Below are 6,097 nucleotides of genomic sequence, written 5' to 3' on the forward strand. Positions count from 1 at the left end.
ATGAAATACAACCAAGTTAAATGAGCCAGTGCCCTAGCGATGGGTAACCTAGTGAGAAGTTGCGGTTCTCGCAACTAGGAGCCCTAGACCCAGGGGAAAAATTATAAAATAATTATTGGGACTCTAGAGAAGGGTTATTGAGGTTCTTATGGCATTAGAATGCCAAGGAAATGCTTAGAAAAAATTTTTAATCGGTACAGACAATTTTGGCCCGTTAAGCCATACGGAGGGCATTTTGGTTATTTCGTCTTCAGAGATGATTTTTGGCCAACTTGTCCAGTTAAATAAATAATTTATATAACATAAAATATGAATAAATGTTGTTAAAAATTTAATTGCAATTAAATAGATAAGAAATAAAGAGAAAATGAAGAAAAATGGACTTATGACATCATAATGATGTCATTAAAGTTCTCCTACCAAATCCAAAGTTGACACATGGCATAACTTTGTTTAAAAGAGACCAAATGGGCTGGAAAACAAAAGAAAATCAGAACCTCCTCTCTCCTTCTCTTCATGCCGTCACCCTCCCACCATTGTCAACCATTAACAAGCTTTTGAAAGCTTGATTTCCCCCACTTTTACCCAACTAAACCCTAACCTAGCAACACAAAAAGTTGTTCTTGCATCTTGGAGAGCCTTTTGGGAGCAAAAAGAAAAGGAAAGGAAGAACTTTAGCAAGTTGGAAAGCTCACTCCTTAGAGGTTAGTGACCTAACCTTAATTTTTTACTTTGAATACAAGTTTAAGGACTATGTATGAGTAAGAATTACAAAGGAAAATTGCTAAATACCACTTGTATGCCATCCCTTATTTTCGGCAGCCATGGTTAGGGTTTGATTTTGTTGAGTTTAATGAAGTTAAAAGGTTGTTATGGCTGCCCACAATATGTATCTACTAAGTGGATTGATGAAATGAAGTGAAAATACATGTGTGGTAATGTTTGGGTTAGGGTTTGGGTTGGAGAAATGGGACTTTGACCATGTGATGATGAAAATAGGTTTTAATGGTCAAATAGTGACCATTTGGTTCTGTTTAAATAAAAAATGAAGTGTGTTGAGTGGTGGAGTTTGGGTTTGGTGTGGCTACCCATGGTGACCTGCAAAATTGGACATGAGTCCAGCAGGTTTGGGCAGCCATAACTTGAATTATAGAGGTTCAATTGGTGCAAGGCCAATTGGACATGAAACTAGACATATAATGGCACAACTTTGGTGAAGAAACAATGCCCATAAAACCAAACCAAGTAGACCAAAAGCTTGCCCTAATCCGGGTGACCTGCAGTCTGCCTGGGCAAAATGACCAAATGAACAGTGTTTGGTCATTTGGACATAAATCAGTGTAGAAAGGTCCAATTGACCTGAAATTTTACGAGCAATAATCTGAGATATAGACCAACAACTTTCATGAAGAAACCTAACCCAAATTATGACCAGAACATATTCAAAAGGTGAGTTGCAGTCACTGTTCATTACACTATAGATATGGTTAGTCCAGAAATTCTAGACAAAATTTCAATCCGGCTAGTTGTGGTTTTTGGACCATAACTTGAGCTATGAAACTCCAAATGGAGTGATTCCAAAAAGAAAATGCAACTAGACGAAATAAGGAACAACTTTCATGTTGATCAGTTTGCCAAATTCCTACTGCAAAATTGACCAATGGAACAGTAAAGACAAAGCATAAAAACTGAAAATTCTGCCCAACTAACATTAATCTTAGAAATGGTATTGGCAACCAATACCAACAAATTTTGAATGCAAAATGTGGTATGTTGATGATATTAGAACTAATGTACCTATTGTCTATGCAAAAGTCAACATTTTTATTGACCAATGAATGGAATAGTAACCCTAAAACTTAAATTCCAAAAATTATGAAACTTAAAAGTGTAAAATGCCCTAGTATACCTAACAAGATTGGTTTGGATAGTTTGACATGCCAATAGGGTTCTGTTAGCAGTACTGCATATGGCTTCATGCCATTCTATGTTTCTTGGCTTCCCATGCCATTCTGTGACATAATAGCCTTTGGCTATGTTATTTGAGTTGATATACTTGGGTTTTAACCCTGACAATTATTACAGCTTATTAGCTATTCTGTTGCACACCGGGAGACACAATGTGACCGATGGTGTGATGGTCCGAGGTACTTAGTACCCAGTGCGAGTTTACCCGTTTATCCAGTCTAGTCGACTAGTATGGGTTACTCGGGCAATGATAATAAATCTTACTAAATTTCAATTGAATAATACTGCAAATAATATCAGAAATTAAGTCTACCAAAAATGTAAACACATTCTGCATATTCATTTTATTTTATTTCATTTTATTTTATTTTATTTTATATTGTCACCACTAAGCAGAATTGCTTAGCGCGTCGCTTTTTCCACGCGCAGGTACTGGAGACCTAGCTGGTGAGCCCAGCAGACATCAGACCGTGTGAGCCTTCAGATTTGCATCCGGAGTCCCGAGTCACCTCACACCTGCAATGCATATGGTAGGACATAGGATTTTGGGAGCATTTTGTATTTTGGCATTTTGTATTAGTTTGGATTGTAACTATATACTCTTGTAATTATGTATTAATGTTAATATATGAAATTTCATATTTTTGAAATCTTCTGCATAATGAAATGTTGAGAAATATTTATGAATATGCCTCAAGTGATGAAGTGAACAGAAAAATTTTGAAAATAGTGTTGTGATTTGAGATTGAGATTTTGAGATTGACTTGAATATGTATAATGGAGTTTGGATTTGGAAATTATATTGGATGTGTTTTTAAACAGGTTCAGAAGAACTGTTTTTCTAATTTATAGCCGGCACTCTGCCGAATTTTCCACAAAATTTGAGAAAAAATTCAAATTTATCAAAAAATTGAAAATAAATGAATTAAAAGGGATAAATTGTAATAGAAACATAAATTGGTGCTCCAGCACACTGAGTGGCATAACTTACTCAGCTACATTATAGACGGGTAAGGGGTGTCACAACTTAGGCATGAAAAAGTATAAATGTAATTGAATTGATTATTAAAGAAAATAAGAAAATTAAATATCAAGATAAAGAACAAGAATGATTACAATAAAAAAAAAAAAAAAGGAAGCTCAAAATCATCAAGAAAATGATTAATAAAATGCTAGAAGGAGTTAATATCATAAAATGTAATTAGCCTTCGACTAAACCATAAGTTAGTAATTACTTATTTCTTATAAACACAATAACTAGGAAATTTTTACTTTTATTTGCATATTATATTTTCTTGTATTATTGGCACCACTAAGCTTTATGCTTAGCGCGTCGCTTTTGCAACGTGTAGGTACTGAAGATTTGGACAGAGAGCCCAGTTGACCACAAACTAGGTGAGGCTATTCACAGTTCTGCATAGTGTCCGTGTCACCTCACAGACTACAGTGCATTGGTAGGACACTAGGTCCCATTTTGGTATTTTGTACTGCTTGTATTTTGAAATTAAACTTTTATTTTATCATGTTTAGTTGAAACTCATGTTATATATTTTGGTATTAATGCAAATATTTGTAAATTTGTAATTATAAATAAAAAAAATTGAGTATTTATTTATGATTTGTACATGATTATCATGTGAAATGAATGAATGATGAATAGAAGAATATTGAGAAATGATTGAGAAATATTGAGATTATGTTGATTTAATGGAGGTTGAGAATGATTGAAAATGTATTGGAAGTGTTTTTCACAGGTTCCGAAGAACTGTTTTCTCCATTTTTAGCCGGTACTCTGCCGAATTTTCTATAAAATTTTTAGAACCTCAAATGAATTTAAATTTTTAATAAATGACTTAAATGAGTTAAATTTCACAAATTGCACTTCATAACCATGAAGAAATAAATTAAGGAAGGATAAAAATAATTAAGATAAAATATGGTGTTCCGGTACTCTGTGTGGCATATCTTGCTCGGCTACACTATAGACGGGTAAGGGGTGTCATATTTAGTGGTATCAGAGCACGGTTTAGGCATTTTTGGGTCTAAATAAAGTCCATATCATGCATTGTATTTGTAAGAGTCGAGGTGACCCTAATGTAGATCTGTTCGATTTTCTTATTTTGATTAGGATATGGACCCCACGTCACAGAGAGCAGTAAATGAAGAAGTTGAGAGTCGTGCTCCACTTACAGCTAAGACTGGGGGCCAGGGAAAACCTGCTCCATGAGCACCTGCACAGCCTTCGCTGGCTATGTTTTGGCAAATGGCTGAATTCTTCAGATATATGGCTAGGGTTATGCCACTACCACCACCTCCACAGTAGAAATCCCATCTGGAAAAAATGAGAAAATTTGGAGCTGTGGACTTCATGGGTAAGAAAGAAGATGACTCGGTGGCAGCTGAGAATTGGCTAGACCGCACCATAAGGGTATTGAAGCAACTGCATTACACCCCAGAGTAGAACTTCAAGGGTGTTGTGTCCTTACTTCAAGATGATGCCTATCAGTGGTGGGACACCGTATCTAGTGAAGTCCGGCCAGAGTTGATAACTTGGGATTTCTTCCTTGCTGAATTTAAGAAGAAGTATGTGGGAAGTGTGTACCTAGAAGATAGGAGGAGAGAATTTATTAACCTGAGATAGAGACAATTGACAGTAGCGGAGTATGAGAAAAAGTTTATCAGACTAAGCCGCTACAGAAGAGAGATAGTTCCCACAGAAGCAGAGAGGTGCAGAAGGTTTGAAGATGGGCTAAATGACAACATTAAAATAATGATCACTGCCTTAGGGATTACGGACTTCACAAAATGAGTTGAAGCCGCACTGAAAGTGGAAAGGGTCAGAGTAAGCGAACAGAATAGGAAAGATAGGCAACGTAAGAGGAAATTTGGACCAGGGTAGTCAAGTATACCGACTGATAGTAAGAAGCTTAAGGGTTTTAGTTCACAAGATCAGACACAGGGCCAGAGAGGCCAGATTGGGATATCTATAGCTAGCTCCCCAGGCATAGTAACAAGGGGATCAGCCCCAGTGCCTGAATGTATGCACTGTAGTAGGAGACACAGAGGGGAGTGTTGACTGTTAACTAGAGAGTGTTTCAAGTGTGGGGCTAAGGATCATTTCATAAGAGATTGCCCTCAGAGGAGTGGTTCAATAGCTCCAGTACAAGTTGATAGACCTGCCCCTACAGTTCAAAGGGGTAAAAGATCGGGTAGAGCAGAGACGGCTGACATTTCACAGAAGATTGTTTCTGATACAGTCGAAAGGCCTGAAGTTAGGGTGGCACCACAGGTATATGCTATGGAAGCTCAGGAGGAGCCAAACCCAGACATTGATGAGGCGATACAAGGAAGAGAAGAACCAAGAAGGTAGCAACTCCAAGATTACTTAAGTCAGGTAAATTTCGAGGATAAAATTTAAATTAAAGGGAAAGAAATGTAACACCCTCACTGTAGCAATTCCATACATTCTACTGTTCTAGTGGCCAGTGTCGGTTCGGACAGCTAGAACGTCTGAAAAAATATTTAGACTAGAGTGGGGAGTCATAATTAACTCAAGTATTAACAAGAAAAATGTAGGAACAATTTTAGAAATGAAATACAACGAAGTTAAATGAGCCAGTACCTCGGCGATGGGTGACCCAACGGGAAGTTGTAGTCTTCGCAGTTAGAAGCTCTAAACCCAGGAGAAAATTCACGAAATAATTTTAGAGACTCCATAGAAGAGTCATTGAGGTTTCTATAGAATTAGAATGCAAAGAAAAGGCTTAGAAAAATTTTTCGATCAGTACAGACGATTTTGGCTCAATAAGCCAAACGGAGGGCTTTTTGGTCATTTCGTCTTCATAGATGATTTTTGGCCAACTTGTCCAGTTAAGTAAATAATTATTATAATATAAAATATGAATAAATATTGCTAAAAATTTAATTGAAAATGAGTAGAAAAGAAAAGAAAAGAAAAAGAAAGAAAATTAGAAATTATGACATTACATGATGTCATTAGTGTGCCTCCACCCAATTACATTGTGACACATGTCTTTAAACTACTTAAAATGAGTTAAATGGGCATAAATGAAAGAAAAAAATCAGACTTCATCTTCTTTTCTTCTTCTTTCCGAAACCTCACTTCACC

This window comes from Hevea brasiliensis, chromosome 14 (genome assembly GCF_030052815.1).
Source record: "Hevea brasiliensis isolate MT/VB/25A 57/8 chromosome 14, ASM3005281v1, whole genome shotgun sequence".
NCBI lineage: Eukaryota > Viridiplantae > Streptophyta > Magnoliopsida > Malpighiales > Euphorbiaceae > Hevea > Hevea brasiliensis.